General features: G+C 36.0%; 1 non-coding gene across 1 annotated transcript; it reads left to right on the top strand.

Annotated features, from left to right (window-relative positions):
• The first annotated feature begins 12,069 nt into the window (after nt 1–12,069).
• On the top strand, nt 12,070–12,153 carry Trnal-cag. Its single transcript has one exon. It is a non-coding gene; the product is annotated as a tRNA-Leu (tRNA).
• The last annotated feature ends 9,531 nt before the right edge of the window (nt 12,154–21,684 follow it).

The raw sequence follows: 21,684 nt of genomic DNA, 5'->3' as shown, positions 1-21,684 counted from the left end.
AGCTGTTACACAAGGCAGAAAAATAAATTCATAGAGCAAAGTACCCACGTACTAGGGAAATATTCACACAAAGACGTGCACAAAACAACAATATTTTTGCTTATAATAAAACATAAAGTTGGACGTTCTGTTATTTCACATGAATATGAAATATTCAAAACACATTGGGCGTATCGAATGCGGTGTGGTTATAATGTTATAAATATCTAACAATGTGGTACGTAGTGGTAGGATCTTAAGACGTATCTGTTTTAATTTTAAATTCTTTTGCGTTCTTGTTTGTAGAAAAGTTTTCCATTGATAAGCCATTTTGGCATGTATTGCATATAAAAAAAGTTTGGTCTTGTTATTTAGCTGTCTCAGTAATTATTTCTGGGTGGCCTTTTTTGAAATCAAGTTTGTATTATAATATCCATGTTAGTACTGTAAGTTGATACAATATTTTAATTTTTCGACGGCTTCTGTGGCGTAGTTGTGTTGAGTGCGCAGTACGACACCTCTTTGTGGTCCTGGGTTCGAATCCCGGTCGTGCAAAGTCTGGAATTTATGCCTGATATGGCGACAGGCCCGCCCCGTATCACATCACGGAACGGAACGCACTTAGAGAAAAGTAGACGCCCTAACCTCTGCCTATTCCTACGGGGATAAAGGCGTGTTCTGTGTTTTTATTTTAGTATTTTTTTTGTTTAAACAGACGAGATATCCAGGGACTGAAATATACGCCAAATTTAAAATCCCGTTTCCATATCATAGAACAAATCATAAAGATAATTCCAAAACTGTAAAAACATAATCACATTTAGCGCAACTCCAAGTAAATATTTTAGATACAAGGAAAAACACTTAAACAAATTGGACAGAAAAACGTGAGCGCCTCAATTTTATATGAATCCTATTAAAAGATTAGAGAAGTAGGCTTGTACAGCTCTCAGCTGCGCCCAATTAGAAGCGGAGTGGGATGGATCATCTGTCACTTGGAAACTTAAAAATGTCGCTTTTAAAGTAAACATCACGGGTTTCTACCTATTGGATGCTTGGAAATCAAATGGTAGTGTACGAGAGTTAGGTCTAGTTCAAAATGTAGTTGGGCGGTGCGTGTTATGCTGAGAAATCGTATGGAGAAATCTGTTAAATAATATTTAGGATCATTTTGTTTCTTTGTATCTTGCAATCTAGAAAATTTCTGGTTATATGAGGTAAGGTCCAATTTGTTTGACTTATCATTCTTAGGGTTCAGTGCCTCTAAACGATATAGGATCACTTTTTGTCTGTCAGTATATCGTTTTGTCAAGAACTTTTTCCCAGTAACGGGTCAAGCTATTAAGTTTAAATTTAGCATATTTAAAAGGAAAAAAATTAAAACTGTAAATTTGTACCTTAATATAAAAAAGCGAATTTACTATTACAAACTTATTATTTGCAGCTGGTGCAATAACTGTGTCTAGGGATCCAACGGCAAAGTTAAGTTTGTCAAGTGTGAAGTTAGATATTAGATACTTGTATATGAAGTCTGTCAATCCGTAATAGGCCAGTGTGGTATATTAAAACCCGTTCAATAGTAGAGACTTTCCCGCCCTCACACCCACCACTACAACTCCTGTAAGCCAGGACCAGCAGTGGCACGCATTTTATGACACCGAGCAGTGAAGCTCGGCGAGTCTCAGGGAAAACTAATATGTCATTATCCCGCAAAGAAATTAATCAAACAGAAAGATAGGGAGGAGTTGGAAATATTAATTGTCCACTTCTCTCCATAGCAATAATTCAATAGTAGAGGAAGCTCGCAGTGGCGAAACGTCCATACAAGCCGATTCCTACCGGGTTACCTTTTGCAAATTAATTAAAAATAATAAAAGAAAAACATAACAATGTAATTAGAATAAAAATAGTATATTCAAATAAGTCATCTTATATTTATTAAATTAATCAATACTACAATGATATCTGTCGTTCCTATCAATTCGTTAAATTGTAACTCGCGCGCAGTGCTCGCGCCTTATAGTGTTTGAAGTGAACCCGGCCGCGCATAGCTTCCCTCGCGATATTGTTGTCTCTTTCACACGCAGCACGGTGTCTTTGTCTAATCTTTTGGAAGTGACGTAAAATTACATGTATGCGTGCGTGTCTGTGTACTTCAGGGTAACCCGAGAATTTGCGGCTTCATGTTGAGCTATTGGCGCGAAATATTTTTAATAATTTAGAATGTATAATTAGTGTTTGTGCGTTATTAATTCTTGTTGGACTCTTTTAAGTACAAAATATATGATTATTTTGTACTTAAATTTGGAGACTAGACATAATATTTTAGAAGGAAATTATTAAGTATTATGATATTTTACTGATTTTAATTGATTATGAACAGCGTATTATATTATGTTAACTGTACAAAAAATATTTCGTCGGGTTCCCTTTTGAAAATTTTCACCCTTCGCCACTGGAAGCTCCTGGTTATTAGTGGCCAAGTATATAGTACAGTTGGGAATATCGTTGTTTTTATCGTGGCGCAGCAAAGTGGTCTTACTGCACCTGATGGTAAGTAAAGAGATACATGAAACATATCGACCGCTAAGAGATAAACAACTCTGGTCGGTACAGTCACGCTGGTCTGGTATGTTTTAATTATTTAAAATAACTTGTATTTATTTTAATTAAGTTTTAATGTTCGTGTAGAAACATTTAACCAAATTGTGAAAATGTTCGAGGCTATGGTCCGGCAGACGCAGCACGATTATTTCCCTTGCTTATCACGCTCCTTTATTTTGTAGCAGACCATTTTCAAGACAATCATTATGAAGGTGTCTGAATAAATATACTAAACAAATAGATACATATCTAGAGTCGAATGTATATAGTGCAGCAGCGAAAGAGTATAAGCGACTTTATTTAAGTAATAATTAAATATTCTCATGTACCTTGACTTATCATAAGTGCAACTAAGTTAGCCTACGTGATGAATAAAGCATAAATTATTATTTATTTAAAGAAAATAACGCGGAGATATAGTTATTTATTTATTCATACATAATGCTATAATATTTCATCAACGAAGCCAGAGAAATCGTACTATGTGAACCTTCGACTATTAGTATAGTGCTAGGACCGACCCAGACGTTTCGAGGAGTTTCTTAATGTCAATGAGAATGTGATATGTTTTTTTTTATTGCTTTGAATGACGAGACGAGCTTACCGTTCGCGTGATGGTAAGCGATACGACCGCCCATAAACAGTAGAAATACCATCCAACACCTTGATTTACAAAGTATTGTTTGGTATTCCACTGCGCTCGCTATCCTGAGACGTGAGATGTTAAGTCTCATTATGTCCATTAGTTACACTGGCTAGAATGTCCTTCTAACCGGAACGCAACAGTGACCACACACTGCTGCTTGGCGGCAAAAATAGACATGGCGGTGGTACCTATCCAGGCGGACTCTCACATATGACAGACCTACCACCAGTAATGTCCAACATATACTACAATCGATATAATTTATTCAATAAAATATTGTCATTTATTTCACTAAAATCCTCTATAACAAGAGGCCTGACAAATGACCCCGAAAAGTCATTAAATGAATCCAACATACATTTCGGTTGATTGATGAATGCGGCCCGGCCATCTGATTATTTCCTTTGTGCCCATAAACACAACACACACACAATTTGACAAAGATAAATATTATTTCAGTAATATACGATAGAAATTACTTACTAACTCCAACAAAAAACTTTGGTAAAATATTAATTTTTATAACACAATAATTAGTGAAAAATCAAAAGCATATTCTACTCACAACCCGAGATGGAGTTGTAAACATTTTTAATTCGCATTACAAAGTGTAATATAAAATTTTCACAGCAATCATACCGCCGACACCGTGTATTGTCGGATAAATTAAATTAACCCTTATAAAGCTGCGAAATTACACCGGGCAATTAGGTCGAAACGGCCGAGCAATTTAGGGCTAGAATTAAAATATCACGGTGGTGCCGCGGGGGCGGCCGGCGGATTCTCGTCACAATTTTTTTTCTGTTTAAATTTTAATTATTCCGTATGCCTTTGCGGGTTGACAAAAGAATTTTTAAAGGTGACGCAAATGAAAAAATGTTGTCGACGCCCGAAAATGCGGCGAGTTAGACACCGGAATTCTTTTTTGAGATTGTGCGGTTTTATTTTTGTATGTAACTGAGATTCTTTTAAACTGTTGCTTTGGTGTTTTCTGGTTTGAGGTTTTTTTTTTCATACAACAAAGCGTATTTCACCTCATGGTATATACTTTCGACTGCCTCGATGGTGAAGTTGTAATTATAAACGTTACAAGTACGACTACCGCGGTGAGATCTTGGGTTCGAGTCCCGGGTCGGGCCAAAATAATTGGGATTTTCCGTCTTAAATAATTACTCATTCGCAGCTTGAAGTCAGGAAGCTGGCGCTATGATACCTCTGTGCCTCGAAAAATACGTAAAACTGTGTACCTGCGCCTAATCTGTCTCCGGTCATATCTGATTGGCGTCTCACCAGACTCTTATAGAGTGAAGGAACAAAGAGTGCACCTGTGTATTGCGCACACACTTGTGCGCTATAATATCTCCTGCGTACTTTGGCTGACCTTCCTTAGGTTTGGCTGCCGTAACCAATATTCGGTTGGAATCATACATGGCTTTAGTAAAAATGATAGTCTAAGTGATTATAATATAATAATAATACCCCAGCGTACACTAATTAAGTAGAATTCATGATGATCCTACCGTGAAATACCTTCCGCTACAATTACTGGAAGATCAATGTATACGCGTCGTGTTCAAATTGTAGTGTTGAAATAAAACGTTGATTAAATTAGTAATGTTTATGTAAGTCATAAAAATAATAAAAATAAGTTATTATCGTCAGTACTTTGACGCAAAACATAAAATTTCAATGAATCGCCATTCTCAGAAGTTTATCGAAACAGTTCGTTTGTTACGTATTTTTAGCTTCATACTTAATCAAAGTTAGCTGTTATTTGTTGTTTTAATTATGATTTTTTTGAACAAAGAAAACTTTTCTAATTGTACTAAAAATATATTGCAAAGAACCGGCGCAAGTTTTGTTTTTATTTCTTTACACACTTTTTTTTACATCAATGTATAAATTTAATGTCGGTAGCATATTTACCAGTCAACCTTTAGGTGAGGCTGATTTGAAGCAATATCTCTCTTCTGGTCCTAAGCCCCCACGGCGGGGCACAGGGTAGACTCAAAGTTACGCCATTATTGTCTGTCTTGTCTTGGAGCAGTATAGGTGGGTGTAACAAATAATAAGACAAAATATAGAAATAAAAAAAAAATACCGGGTGTAGTGGAGTCGTAAGAGCATGTATATAAACCCTGAATGAATATATAAATAAAACAAAACACAGGCAATATTATGTGCTAGAGTTAGATCGCAATGGCATAGTAAATGTTGTTTAACTGTTGTACATCACTATGTATTTATTGTCAAAAATAAAAATAGCGTTATCTGTTGCTGTTACTGGACACATACTTGAACACTTGACAAAAAAAAACAAAAATATAATGTCGTAAAATTATTTATTTAATCACAGTATGGAAAACTTACAGCTATACAATTATATTAGAAATAGCAACAACTTATGTGTCAAAAAGCCTCTCACTTATAGAATTATCCTTAAATTATGCAAATTTGCGGTCAAACTTACATTAATTCATAATTCTAGTGTTTTTGCGTCCATTATATAATTATTAATTAATTAATGCAACTTGATAGTTGTTTACTATATCGTATGTTAGTTAAATAATTTCTATTATGGACATTTGGTATTTCTTAATGAGCGTCAATATGACTTGTGACCTACATAGTATTACCTACCACGCCTTATGTCCATAATTTTATGCAGGATTTATATAAATTTTAACTCGTCATAGCTTTGCCATTTACATAATATATAGTCAAGAATTCTGACTGTACCATTTGTAATGTCTCACTTCTTTTACATATCCGTTTTTTGATAGTTAAAACTATGTACTTGTGGTAGTGGCAGGGTATATTTTATATCCGCTCGAATAGCGAACACTGTACACAAGGTATCAAAACCAGTTATTAATGGCTCACGTAAATGTATCGCGTGGCGGGATCAGTCTGTGTCTCTGGTTCCAACAGGCCGGCATAATTGTGTCGACTGCCGAGCCGTAATCGTCTCTCGGCTCGTCTCCACTTACCATCAGGTGCAGTGAAATTAATAGCCGCGCCTGACTAAAAAAAAATCCAACAAAATTATTTGTGGTAATTTTTTTATGTTTAGACTAGCAACATAGCATTCATGTTGTAGAAAAAATACGATCAAGACCAAACATTTTAATTGAAAAATACAGTACTGAAACTTTTTATCCAGACAAGTTGAATGTGTCTAAAAGCCTAGAGTAATCCTAGGTCGTCGGCCTTCTAAAGTGGCGAATAATTCGGTAAACTTCTATAAAAAAAAAATCGTAGCGTATTTAACTAGGGAGGTTTGTAGCTTTAAGAGCTGTTAATTTTTAGATATGTGAGGTTTATTTTATGTGCCGTTAACTGAGTTCATTTTTTAAATATATATTTTTTTTGTATATTATATAATTAAATAAAGCTATTAACAAAGTAGGGAATTGGATTTATTGTGGTGAAAATCGAGAAATATGGCGTCTTTCTGTCAGTAAGATTTCTACACTTACCATTTAGCTGCAGTGTGGTAATTGTTACGCTGCAATGAAATACGCCCTTCCTTGTACCTGACGGCTTTAATGCCAAAGTCTAAAAGGCCCATTCAGAAAGCCTGATATAAAAATTAGTGCTAACTGAAAAATATTACAAATTTATTTCCAAACTAAAAAAAATAACTATTTAATAAATAATGATTGCTGAATATTGTTCTTAAAAAAAAAAACATAATTTATAAGAAATGTAAAAGGTTAGTACAAAAATCTACGGAACAGCAGTATAGCCAAAATTTTATTAACACGACTCGCATACTGTTGCTAAGCAGAAGCATGGAACGTACTCTATCATAGTACAGACAACTTATTGAGACAATAAACACGGGCAGCAGAAACATATGAAAACTAGCCATAAATATTATAAAGGCGCGTTCACACAAACCGCGAGCACGTAGCGGCTACGTGACGCTACGAGCTCATTGTTTGACAGGATGTTGAAAAACCTAACATAATAGGAAGGTAAAAGGTTTTTGTTTTATATTGTTCCACGTGTTTTTAGTTATTTCAGTTGATAAAACGCAATGATTAGACATTTCCGTAAGTTGGGTTTGAAAAACACTGTATTATTTTGTCATTACTCTGGTCTAATATTTATAGTAATGAAAACTGAAATTCCGACGGCAAAATGATTTCGTATTTACCTGAAATCTACATGGTACACACTGCATGGGCATTCAATAAAAAATTTATCTTTCTATAGGGTAAATGTTATTGGATATAACGTACTATATCTTTAGCAAACATAAAGACTTGAGCACAATACCTAGAACTCCGACGAAAAGCACTTTGGGGTGAGCCGATATTCGTACTGTAATTCGGATCGGTATAGTTCTGGCTACTACAATCGGGTGCAGTCTCTCGATGGCTACCAAGGGGCGGTGTGTGGGGCAGTCTGACGTTGGCCTAGGCCTTATAATTATTTGGTATACACAAACAATAATAAATGTAGACAGTGACATTCCAAAAAGAAATGACATCCTTGAAGTAGTTGACAATAGGCAAAAGGACTGAAAATCCTTCTGAAATATCTGTAAAAATGTGTTGTGCTGATTTCAAAATGAAGTGGGTTAAAAGTGAGTAGCAGAAGTGAGTTTTGCGTTTCCTCTTTCCTTGTCGTAGTCGGGTAATATAAGTAAATACATTTTCCTGTACGTCGTCACTCGTCAATAAAGTCACTTACGGCGTACAAAAATGACACGTGTCACTACGTACGTGTCTAAGATGAAATATATGTTGTTATCAAAATCAGCGTCTCGCAACTGTTATGTTGCAACATAAATATATTGAGTGAAATTAGATAAAGATAGCAGTATAATTTTTAAAAATTTGTTAAATATGTTCCTCATGGATTTAATCTGCAATCAGAAACCATTATATATTTAATGATGGAAAGTGCACAGTGGTAATTTATTTGACTAAAAATCCCGCGCGAGAACACCAACACAAACTGGCAATTCCTAGAAGAAATTTCTTGCCATAAATATTAAATCGAAAACTACATATCCTTCAAAGATTCTGCCAATCAAGAATCAATTTACTTTCAATATCTTTTGCAATTTTAAAAATAGAATACTGAGAATAACATTCAATTTCATATCTTCCATTTGAATGTTATCTCTGCAAATGTTTCTTTATCCATTTACAAAGAAAAACAAAGGAGCATTCACACTGGACGTGGTCAGAACGCTCAAATGGCTGTACGAACGTGCCAAAACGAGGCTCTTTTGCCTCGGCGACAACTGTGCATGTAAATTCGACAACCGCGACGCATGTGAACGGGGACCATTGTTTGCCGAGACCTCGCTGTGTGGATGGCTCTTTATATTTTTATGACAAATAGTGATTGCAATTCTACCGTCTTTATGGACTACTATTTGATTTTCAGAATACGTTCTGTTTATGTTTAGAAAAAGCATTTGGTATTCATGATTCTATAGTATTTGAGACGTTCCTAGGTTTTACTTTATGATAGAAGTTGTAAAATTAACTAATAGTAAAATTTTAGATATAGTGTATCTTATTCCTGACATGACATTTGCCAATTTTTTAATTCTATTTTTCTTGATAGCATTATAATTCATGAGACTAATATCTAATATTTAGTAGACGCCTTGTCAGCCCATCAACAGTAGCACCTGGAATTTAAATTACAAATGTAATGGAGTAACAGCATTGTAGTCAGTAGAACTACTAGACATAAGACTTAATATGTCTACGGATGGTGAGCGCAGTGGAATACCACACAATACTTTGTAATTAAAGTTGTTGCATGGTGTTTCTTCTGTTTATGGGCGGTCATATAGCTTATTATCAAGCGAACGGAAAGCTCGTCTCGTCATTCAAAGCAACAAAAATAAACTAAACAGTGCATTGGTATGCCAAACTTAATCAGTAATACCTCTAAAAGAATAATCACATAAAACATATCCAGCAGTACACATTCAGAAGAAACTCATGAGAAACGTAACCGGAAAATCCGTAACACTATTACTGATTTATCCGTAAACCGTTCAACGTTTCGAAGAAAGTTCGGTGAAATTAAGCGGACAACGCCGGTACCGGATTTCGACCGGATAAGGGTCCATCCCAATTAATTCCTCAACCACTGGCCCGCCCTTGTACAAGTTTTTCGGTGCCGTGTCCGAAATTTAATCCGCTCCGGCTATTAGCCTGACGACCTTAATGACCCTTAGTTCAATATTGGGATTTACGTTGACTTCCCTGGTCTGAACTTTGCCAGGTAAATGATATTTTCTCATTGATCTGGCGTACTTAGGCAGTGGACTCTCAACCGCCGCAACTGTTAGGCAATATATTGGTTCTGGATATCCACAAAAAAACTAAATTATTTTTAGTAGACTATAAACGTGACATTGTGAAAGGTCTTCAACTTGAATTCTGATTCTTTGGGAGTTGTCTTAGGTATAATTATTATAGAGCTATAAAAATATTCTTGGACAAGCGTGTGAATTCCACAGCGAAAATACTTTGCTTCATCTGAACTCTGAAAGAACAAATTTTTATATTATAACTGTGAGACTGTCATGAGAAAAGACTAGTAAATAAACTAAAAGCAGACTAATTAAAATAAGTAGCTAGAACTGTACTGAACATAAAAGAATTCAGAAAACTTGTCACATTCCTGTCTGAAAGAGGGTTGAGTTGAAAATAAATTACTTTTCAAATTATTTTTGAATTTCCCCACAACCAACGTAACGAACCAATTTGGAGGCGGGACTCCATTCAATGAGAGAGATTGTGGGCTGGCCTTTAGAGGATGACTTTTCAGTCATTATTGGATTAAAATATACATTACCTTAAGTACATCATATTGTAATAGTATAATCATTATTAGTCAAATCTTTGTATTATGAAATGTATCAAACTGATACTGTAGGAGTTAATAGACGTTGGAGGTTACTTCATATCAGATGGGCCACTTACTAGTGTTAATGTCACGCCTCTATCAGATAAGGGTAGACAGAAACTTTGGATTGCCACTACCTCATTCTAGTGCACTTCTTTGGCTTCTTCCACTTCTATCAATTTCCTCGCGCATTCCGCCATTTTGGGGTACTTTTAGCCTGCCCTATACCAAGAAGATCAGATGATGAACATGTGTGGATAAAGAGAAAAAGTAGTAACTAAAATTGAGAAGAACCAATCAGTATACTTAAAATGGTTTGGACATTTGGAGAGGACAGATGATAGGAGACTGGCGAATAAAATAATATATAAGGCGAGTGTGGATAGAGGAGTTGGTAGGGATCGATCGCACCATAGCTTTAAATGTTAGATCTTAAATTTACACCACACACAATTCTAAACACTCGCATTGCTACTGCTATCCATTTAATTTAATCATTTTTTTCTTGACTGTTTACAATTAAAAGAAGCTGTTCATGAACCCGCTCCACTTATAATAATAATAATATCAGCCCTGTATTATACACTGTCCCACTGTTGGGCACGGGCCTCCTCTACTTCTGAGAGGGATTAGGCCTTAGTCCACCACGCTGGCCCAATGCGGATTGGTAGACTTCACACGCCTTCGAAAATTCCTATAGAGAATTTCTCAGGTATGCAGGTTTCCTCACGATGTTTTCCTTCACCGTTAAAGCAAGCGATAATTCACAAAGAATACACATAATTTTTTTTTGTAGAAAAGTCAGAGGTGTGTTCCCTTGGGATTTGAACCTGCGGACACATTTGTCTCGGCAGTCCGTTCCACAACCAACTAGGCTATCGCCGCTCTACTTAAAAAAGTAAAATTTGCATCTATTATGACGGCTTAACGCTAATATCTCATAAACCCACATGATTCCAGCAAACATAGAAATTGTATTACAATCCGATCAAATTTACTTTAGATGTAATATGCAACAATTCAATACAGTTTCTATCAAACTGCATTTGATTTAGAGCTATCTATTGATAACAATATGAATTTATGATTTGTACTTACACCACATTTCCATTTTGATATGCATTTGATATGTTTGGATTATGACTTTCAATTAAGGCATTTGACATGTTTAAAGTGTATTTCTTCACCATGGACCACTGTACCAGTTGTCTATTTTTATTATGTAGCGACAATATGTAAGCGTTAAGTAGTATTATGTTTTTTTTATACGGCTTCTGCAATTTGCCCCCCCCCCCCCCTTACTCTCGATAGTAAGTGGAGTCCAGATAGACTTTGATGACATCAGATGTTTATCTTCCGCTAGTCGACATAATTATGCCGGCCTGTTTATAACCGGACATACACAGCCTGACCTCGGAACGCGACACTCTTCGTGGACTATTATGGTGGGTTTCCGCCTTGTATACGGTGCCCGCCATCTGGAGGATACAAGTATTCTACCATCAGCAAAGTAATTTGAAAGACTATGGGATAAGACTTAAGCTACATATTTAATAGGTTTCCAGGGGTGGCTCATTTCGTCGGAACCGTTAAATCCATTCTGAAAGATACTTAAAAGAACGGTTTTTAATGACGCAAGGCCATCTCAGAGAGCAAGGATAGTTTAAAGAAACAATGAGTGATACGATCACGACTTCCAAAGTCCTGTGGTACAAATGGACTATGCAATGAAATGTTCTACTATTTATTAATCCAACTATGCTCTGTTTCAGTAAACATGTGAGTTTCAATTTATCTGTTAGCTAACGTAAAAAATCGTTCCATTTAAAAAGTTATAACCGGTTCAAAAGACTGAAATAAATTTTCGAAACTTGAAAATGAATTGAGTCTGGATTTGCTTTGAGTATTCAAATTTATAGCACGTAAACATCAATTTGGAAACTATTGGTATAGTCAGGATGGCCGAGCGGTCTAAGGCGCTGCGTTCAGGTCGCAGTCCACTTCTGTGGGCGTGGGTTCGAATCCCACTTCTGACAACCACTTTTTTGTTACCTTATTATACAATATTACATTTTTGGGTTACATTGGTTCAGTGAATCAATAGAAGCTATGAAATGAAAAGTAGTCATAAATAAGTTATAGCTATTTTCGGAATCCTCCCTAGAACCATTATAATGATATACGTACTCATGCAAATTTTATCCCACTTTTGATCTAAAATAAACAATTTTCATTATTTGCTAAAACTAAACAAAACTTCGTTTACTCCCAGACTGCCTTTAAATTGCAGCAGCGCCCAAAAAATATAGCAAATTTGAATCAAATTTCAAAACAGCGTTCCGTTGTACGTACGGTTATGAAAACTGGCAGGAAATTGGAATGGGCGTGGTGTCGAATATTGGCGGGCGGGTTTCACCGGCATCCAATAATTTGCAGGATGTTGTCTGAACGTCGGCAAACTGTTTTAGGTGCATGCTGGTAAGCGTATTGGGCTGATGGAAGCCCGCCTCGAAACGGAGAGCTATTTGCCGAAACAGTCAAAATGGTAGTTTACTTATAGATTATATTGTCTATTGACTCTTAGTTTCTACTGCGCGTAAAACCTCAATCTTTTTGTTTCAGAATTCCTAAAAAGGGGCCAGTTTGCTTCAGTTTCTGGTTCCTTGGAATTAGACTGTCATGTCAACTGAAGTCGTACATGGATATGAAGAGACTTTCTTGCCGTTCGCTAAATGGTAAGCTATACGACCGCCCAGACACAGAAGAAACATCATCCTATACCTGGAATTACAAAGTATTATTTAGTATTGTGCTCGCCATCCTGAGACATGAGATGTTTAGTCTTATTATGTACAGTATTTACGCTGGCTGCAATGCCCTTGACCGCGACTATAGACTGCTGCTTGACGGCAGAAATATATATTGCGTTGGTACCTACCCAGGCAGACTCTCACATATGCGTGACCAACCAACAGTAGGTATGTGATGAATATCTTCACAGCATTGAATGACATCTTATAGAATTTTATTAAAATATTCTCAAATGCAATGTACCGATTATAAATAATTATAATGGAGTAATGTTCCTGAGAGACAACAGTAACTTCTTAAGTAATTAACACGATATCTTTTATCTCGTCTATAAAAAAGCAGAAACCAATCCAATCAAGAGTATCTCCTTTCTAGTGTAACGAAATGTTCCATTGTCATATCTTATTCATTAACAACAATATCGAGTGACCACACAGGAGTCAGTAAGACAAAGCTCTTGATTTCGCCTGACAATACAGAACATTTCCATTACAAAGAAAACATTTTTCATTTTCTTTCAGGAAACGCCGAGAGTAATGAGTTGACATCCGACAATATTGCCTCGTTCAATAAAAGAATTCTTATCAAAAAGTCAATTAGCGTCTGGAGATAAAAAATAAAAGTCGTTTAGTGAGATGGTATTAATCTTTGAAACAAGGCTTCGGGTTTAGCCCAGCCATTATTTTTAATGGTATTGCATTATGCAATGTGTTGAAGATATTACAATTACTGGGTATTTGGAGACACTGAACTTATCAGTATGACCTACGCAGGATACTGCCAAGAAGGCATTGTATTTCGAAGTATCTATAGGTGGTGGTGTACCCAGATTTACAATCAGCCAATCGATAACATGTCTATGTAGTTGTATGAAAATAGTTTCTATTCTTTTCTTTAAAGACGGCAAAGAATCCCCACAGCACCTAATGATAAGTGGAGTGGGTCCAATAGAATGTCGACTGAGTAGAGATGATTACCTCTTGACAGTTGACATAATTATGCCGGCCTATTGGAACCGAATTCACACGGGCTGATCCCGGAACGCGACACACTTACGTGGGCCACTATGTCAGGCTTTAACACCTTGTGTACGGTGGTCGTTATCCCGGCGGATATAAAATATATCCTAATATTTTTTTTATCTAATAATTATTATCTAATATATTTTTTTAAAACAAGTCACCAGTTTTATTTCGTAAGTTTATTATAAATTACAGCTTAAAACCTCTTCTTGACCTCCATGTTCTTAAAATCTTCCAACCTTGACAGTGAAGCGAGATCCCAAGTAGTTAGAACACGTAGCTAGCTCAAGGTTCGCGTAATTACGGTGTTTCGAGACGACTAATTATTCTGGATAGTTAGAAACACTTGAGATGTGGAAGTTTCGTCCCAAATGTTTGAAGTTTTGATGGTGGTCCAAGTGTGTTAGGAAGATTTTGAAGAAAGAAATTGTGTTTGAAAAGAATTGTCGTTTTTTCTACTTCTTTACTTATATATATATATTGAGTAATATCAACATAAAAAAATATGTGCACAAATAATTTAACGGATTTTATCTCAGTTGTTTATATTATTATTTTTTCCTGACGTATCGAAGATTTTGCACCGTTCATGGTCCGTCCCAGTCGCCAGTCCGCCCCGTGACCATGTAGGCTGTAGTCTTCGAAACGTCGGGACAAAATAATAATAAAAGTAACCGCGATAAAATCCGAAAATAGTTTTATTTCAGTCTATTGATGATAGTTTTAAAGCCAATCATTGATTTAAACTTTAATATTTATTTCTATTATACTAACTTGTTATAAAGCTATTTAATCCTCTACGTAACCAAGAAATTCATAAAATGAACTGACGGAATTTGAACATTATAATTCTGATATTAAACCATAAACTGAACAGAAGATTGACATAGTCGTAAAAGCATTGAAATTTCACACGGGCATAACATCGCATTGCGCACACCGTCACCCCATTTGGCATCATACAAACAAGCTGTTACGAGCTATAAACCGTAACCCGAGCTATTATGTTCTAAATAAGCATAAAAGTATATTACTCATGAACTGTAGATTCCATATAATTTAAAGGATGATTTGCATGACACTGACTAGTATGGAATATACTATCAGTTTGTCTATCACATTAATATGGTTATTTGAGGGGTTTGGCTGATGGACTATTGTGTGTGTTGTACATAAAATAACCCCCTTATATATAATATATTGAAGATAGTTCTTAAATTAAAATCGATTTAAGAATAAATAAGGCTAAAACATGTAGTATACGTATTTCTTTCGCAAGCTTAATGGCTTGGTGATAAAATTACATTTTTTCTGACGATTGATGAATTATAATTATTTATAGATTATCATAAACAAATGGTTGTCATCTAAGTTCCTCTGTCTGCTAAAAGTGTTCCAAATCAGGTATTTTGATCACAACCTAACACGGTCAAAATCGGTAACTATTTATACATTTCGACACTACATCTTGAATTTGGTTTAAGAGGGCGTAAACAGAGACCAGCCTGTAAGCTAGTAAATCATTTCTGCAGTATTTTTAACTCAAAATATTCCTATCATACTATCCGCGGTTATGTCTAGCATATTTTTTCTGTTTAGTTCTTCAAAACTTACTAAGCGGTCAGCTGAATTCAAGTCAGCGGAATGAAATTAGTCAAAGATAAAAATAAACCTATGTTTACTTTGGACGAGTCAAATTTAAAAAAATAAATGAATGTATTTATATAACTTAGGGTAAAGAACGAGGAAGTTGGTCATTTTATAAAGGAGAAAAATCATATTATGTGTAATACATAAAGAATTAGGGAAGTGTGACGAAGCTTGTTTTATATTTCTCTACGTGATCGAATTAGAAATGAGGAGAACCGAAGACGACATAGGCCATCGGATTAGCAACCTGAAGTGGCAGTGGGAAGAGCACATAGCTCGCAGAACTAACGTTGATGGGGCAAGAAGGTTTTGGATTGGAAATTGTATCCGCCAGATAGCGACCGTTATACACAGGTGTAAAACCAACCATTTATCCACGTTATCACGTTTATCCAGTGATCCACGTAAGCGTGTCGCATTCCTGGACCAGCGTGTACATGGTTTAAACAGGCCGGCTTAATTATATCGACTGGCGAGGGATAATCACCCCTCATAACACCAAGATGTCAGTTCATGTGTGTACTCTGGACTAGGGAGCATATTCGTGCTGTATACAGGCTTCATCTATTTTACAATATCTTCTTTGTTTGATCTTTCTATAGACAAAATTAGGTAATATCTAATTATTTATTGTAGAAATAATCGATAACCATCGACCCAAATTGCCACGATGGTGTATATCATGAAGCGAATTAATTGAAATGCTAATTAAATTACGTACTTAATCAAATTATAATTATCTGCATTCAGGGCCAATGAAGTGTTATGATTAAATATTATGCAGCATATACGTGATTGCCTTGTTTGAACACGAATTGTGTTAAAATGTAATGTTTCGTCCGCGACTTCGCCCGTATTGCAGTCCTTTTCTGGGTTATAAGATAGCTTATAGCACTCAGCGATACACTTCCTATAAGGAAATTTTCAAAATCGAACTAATAGTATAAGTCTTACTTATAAACTTGTTTTAGCGTTAAGAGGTGCTTAAGAATTGCTTAAAAAAGCTGTCAAAAACATCACTGGTTTCCTAGTTTAAACCTTATTAAGAAACAAGATGGCGGGTTTTGGCTTACAGCTGATCGAGTAAATTTGTGTTTTAACTAAAGCTTTGCGATGTTTTTATATTATAAGTAAGACTGTACATTAATAAGTATTGCTAAACGATTTAACCAAATATATCTCCAAGTTCCATATAAACCCTCCCTTCCCAAGTAATTCGAGAGGGTATAAACATTTTTAATATTATGAAAATAAGAGCTAACGCTGTCGCAACGTTCATACCGAAGAGCCCATTTGATCCTGCGATAATGGGATCGGAGCAACTGACGAGCGGTGTAAAGACACCCATAATCAAGAATGTAGAAAACATGGATATTCCTGGTCTTGTGGATGCCGATTTTTGAAAAATGGGCGACGATTATTTTCATTCTTCTTTGAAAGGAGATAGTGTAGTGTTAAGACATTTAACAGCGTTTAAATTTTTATAGTAACAGAATTTGGCAGACTGGTCTATGTCCTGGATTAACACAAAGGATACTTTAAATCTCGGTTATTTGCTCTCATTAATAGAATTTAATATCTTAATTTTTAAATAGATGGCTTTACAAGGAGGCAAAGACTCGAACAAAACCAAGTGATTTATATAAAACTAATGTGAAATATTGAATAAATTGTATTTCTATCTAAATCTAATCTCTGGAACAAGTAGCCTAATTTCTTCATTAATAAGATGTTATGTGCCATAGAATATTCATCCCAAAACGAACATACGTAAGGGCCAGAGTCACAAGAAATTTGATCAAAGTAAGACGTAATTTGCTTTTAATATCTCATTTCCATTTTACACCACACGAGTATACTTCACTTGCAAGAGGAATTAGGTTATTTTATTCGCATTTACGTTTATAAAATGCATTAAATAATGTCTTTCACACGTCGAGATAGCTTTGTGTAATTAGCATTTTAAATAAAGATTTTTGTAAAAATATTTTTACTAAAGTGGCGTGAAAATACTTTAATGTAAGGTTTGTTACGTTTATTTGCATATACTATGTAGTTTGGTTACGAGTTTGGTTTGAAAACATTTTTAGGATTAAAATATAGTTCTCTCGTAGGAGCGAAAGTTGTTTGAGTCGAGTTATTTCTATCCCTGTCGTCAAGCACCAGAGTAAAATCCCTGCACTATTCCTGTTCTTAGGATTATAATAATTGGGTTTAAACATTCATCATATCTCACGATGTTATAGTACAATTTTATTTAGAGCGTTATAGTTCAAAATGTTGATGATATTGCCATTTATATTGTTGTCTAGGCGCTTACACAGATTAAACATAGAACTAAAACTATGATAAAGTTGTGAATTCATAATTTTTCTATCACATCCATTTACGAAAACATCTATGTCACGTCGCGATCACAACTCAGTTTATTGCATAAAATACGTATTTACGAAACATATTTGAAAACTCCTCTTAACGCCCCGTCGGCAATGAGACCCGAATGTCTGTTAATGTCCTTGTGATAGTCTATAAAAAGGCCTCAAACTGTAACTCAAAACGAGGCTATGAAAAAAGCGACTTATCGCGACACTATAGTGATTGGTGTACATGAGGGGAAGTTATTTTTTGCGACGTATGCCTTATTTAAATGTGACTTCTTCAATGTTGCAGAAGGATTTATGATAATTTTTACTGCTACATATTTCTTTACATCGAGAAAGATATTAGTATTGGACCTGAGTTTTTTTTTTTACAGGCACGGCTATGTAACCCCACTGGATCTGATGATATGTGAAGTGGCGATCTATAGAATGTCGATTGACGAGAGATGATTACCCGTCAGCAGTCGACACAATTATACTAGCCTATTGGAACTGAATATACACAGGTTAATCCCGGAACGCAGCACACTTACGTGCAAATAGCGAGTTCTAACACTGTGTGTACGGTGATCGCTATCCGAGCATATCCTACTACCAACAGTCTGGAATTTCTTTCTGATATGGCGATAGGTTCGCTCCCAATAACATCATATTACAGAATACAGACAGCAAAAAGTAAATGCAGTAGTTACGCTACTGCGCTTCAGAGATAAAAAGGCGTATGTGAGCGAAAAAAAACGAGAGGAATATAGTAATGAAATAAAATGAAATGATTTATTTTAATCCGTAAAATGTTATACATTATTTAGATTTTGTCAATATTAACTCTACCACCAGTTCGGGAAGCAGTTCTCACCAGAGAAGAACGGGCAAAAAATTCTGGTGTTGCTCTTTTCAAAATCAGTTTAAGGTAAAGACTACAATACATGATAAGGAGAGGAGAAAAAAGAAATACAATTGTTTTTTTATTGTTGTTTAAAGTATGTATTATGGTATTTCAGAATGCTTATCGAAAAAATTTACTTTCTAATTCTGTATGTTGTTTATAACGTCAGGCATAGACTTCATAGCCCCTCAACTCTTAGGTTATGTTTCAAGTATTACCCATTCATCCCACTTCTCTTGATTACTCTTTACAAGGACTCACTCAAAGTATATTTTGACGAATAAAAAATATATAATTCACAGTTAAATGATTTTAGCATCAGCCGCTCATAATTTAATTAAGTCATAATTGTCTTGGAGTGCTTTTGTAATTAAAAATAATGTTTTAGGCACTTGACAGACATCTTTAGAGGAAGATACAAATTAATGTTAATTTATTAAAGATGGGTGTTTTAATGGATCTTATTTTTTTATTTATGACGGGAGAGAAAGGATGCTGTATACCACGTCTAGACATAAACAGTAGTTAGTCATAAATAACACAGGTCTGTACTAAAAATTTTAAAGTTGTGGCATTCCATTGCGTTGCACATCCAAGGTCTTGAGTTAATTTATTCAGAAAAAATGTTCATGGCTTTTTCGTCAGAAGCAGATGATGAAATCAAAAAAGTAAATTTTGGAAAATAGCTTCTTGAAAAAATATAATATAAACAGTATATAATATGATGGTATAGATTTTAGCTCGATACAGCTTACATCTTAATTCGTATCTCTATCAATCAACCTAGCATTCATTGGTACAATAAAATTGTGATTTCGTAAAATGCTGAAGGACTATCTTTTTATCCGTAACACAAGGTAGTCCTCGTCTGCCCATCCCGCACCTTTTTATATCTACGCTCAAATTCGTGCGTAGGCTGCTTTTATGTAGAAAATATCTATTTTAGTAATGTTTAATTGGCATAATAGTATATTATAGTCTGTTGTCTGATGATATTATGATGAATTATAGTTGAAAATTGCAGTTTCAATTAAGTTTTATATCGAATAAAACTTGGTAGGTAATACTATGTTTTAAAACACAAGGATAAAGTGATATTGGGTTTGTCTTCTCAGTGTCAACCCTGGGTCTGGAATTTGTGCCCGATAAGCAATAGGCTCGCAAGCTATCACATCATGGGACGAAACACATATGGCGAAAAGTGGGTACCTTAGTGGCACCTTTGCCTCTTTGGAGATAAAGGCTTGATGTGTGTTTGTTTTTGATTTGAATTAATTCCCTCTCTCTTATAGTAATAATATCCTTGTATAATATTATACTGACCCAAACGTAGCAGGAGATATCTATGGATTTATTTTCCGTCTAGGTTGATATATAAATAGTTACCTGGATGTATAAAGTTCGAGCCCAGTAGCTATTTTTAGACTAGGATTATTTGGGTTTAAGATAGCTTTTACTTTACAGTCTCTGAGTGTTCCAGATAGATTTAAGCGGAAGAAACCAAATAAATAAGCTTTTAAGACCACTTAACCTATTTAAGAGTAGGTAAACTAAAATAAGAAGTAATTTTTTAGTTTAGTCCGTACGGGTTTGAAAATATTACGCATATTTTGCGCACAATATTTCGGCTAGCATGATTCTAGCGGAATATTTTATTTTACGTTAGGGTATAAGAAATGTTCAGACATGTTTTTTATCGCTTACTCTGGTGATCGAGCAAAGTGGGTCTCCTGATGTTTAGTGATCTGTAACCATAAATACAGTATAACAAGTCTTTTTTTACAGTGGCTCGGCAACTGTAACTGCACCTGATGTAAGTGCCCTCTGGCTAAAGATACAAGCACCCCCGGACGGTCGGCAAGGTCATGCCGGCCTAAAACTCTGCGGTGACCCTCTTCGGCGCATTAGGGACGGCTGCGGGCTTCCTCTGACGTTGAAGTGTCTAGTCTGCGACCGCAGCCGCCCCTGCGCGGTGCCGCCTTGCGGCCCGTCTCCTATGGGGGGGGGGTCTCAGAAGCCCCCGCGCACCGAAGGACGCCCTCGGCGTCTACGGCAGCGTGAGGCCAACTACACACTGCCGTCCATCCCGGGGGTCAACCAACAAATGTGCAAAGATGCACAGAAATGCACTAGGGCGGACAACCCCCTGCTGCCCGCCGACGACCCCCTTCGTGGCCCCTATTAGTCGCCTCTTACGACAGGCAGGGGATACCGTGGTGGAATTCTCCAAACGCCCCCATTCCACAGGGCGGAAGGTCATGCCGGCCTGCATAATAGCTTCTTTACGCTCCGCTTGAAGGACCTCAAGTTATAGTCTTGCATCGCCGTAAAATTAAGGAATGCGAATAAAGAGGAGCGAGGTGGGTGGTAGGTCTTGTAGGTTGTAGCCAGTGTAACTACTGGACATAATAAGACTTAACATCTCATGTCTCAGGATGGCGAGCGCAGTGGAATGCCAAACAATACTTTTTAATTCAAGTTGTTAGATGGTGTTTCTACTGTTTATGAGCGGTCGTATCTCTTACTATTAGGCGAACGGTAAGCTCGTCTCCTCATTTAATTTAATAAAAAAATACTACTATTCCTAGTGTAGTCCTTATGCAGCGGGAATAAAACCGTGTTTAATACAGATTCATTGGTAAGATATCGAATAAACTCTTGAAGTCAATGTACAGTACATCGGCTTATCTCGAAACGATTAATGTGAATGTCAAGGACTCCGGAGATCATCTTCGATATTTCCCCCATCTCGTCATACGAGCATTATTGCAATAGGGATGGATAATTTTCTGAATATGAACCGATTTATCGATATAA

This window comes from Manduca sexta, chromosome 11 (genome assembly GCF_014839805.1).
Source record: "Manduca sexta isolate Smith_Timp_Sample1 chromosome 11, JHU_Msex_v1.0, whole genome shotgun sequence".
Taxonomy (NCBI): Eukaryota; Metazoa; Arthropoda; class Insecta; order Lepidoptera; family Sphingidae; genus Manduca; species Manduca sexta.
The sequence above is the reverse complement of the archived record's forward strand: the minus strand, read 5'-3'. Positions and strand labels throughout refer to the sequence as shown.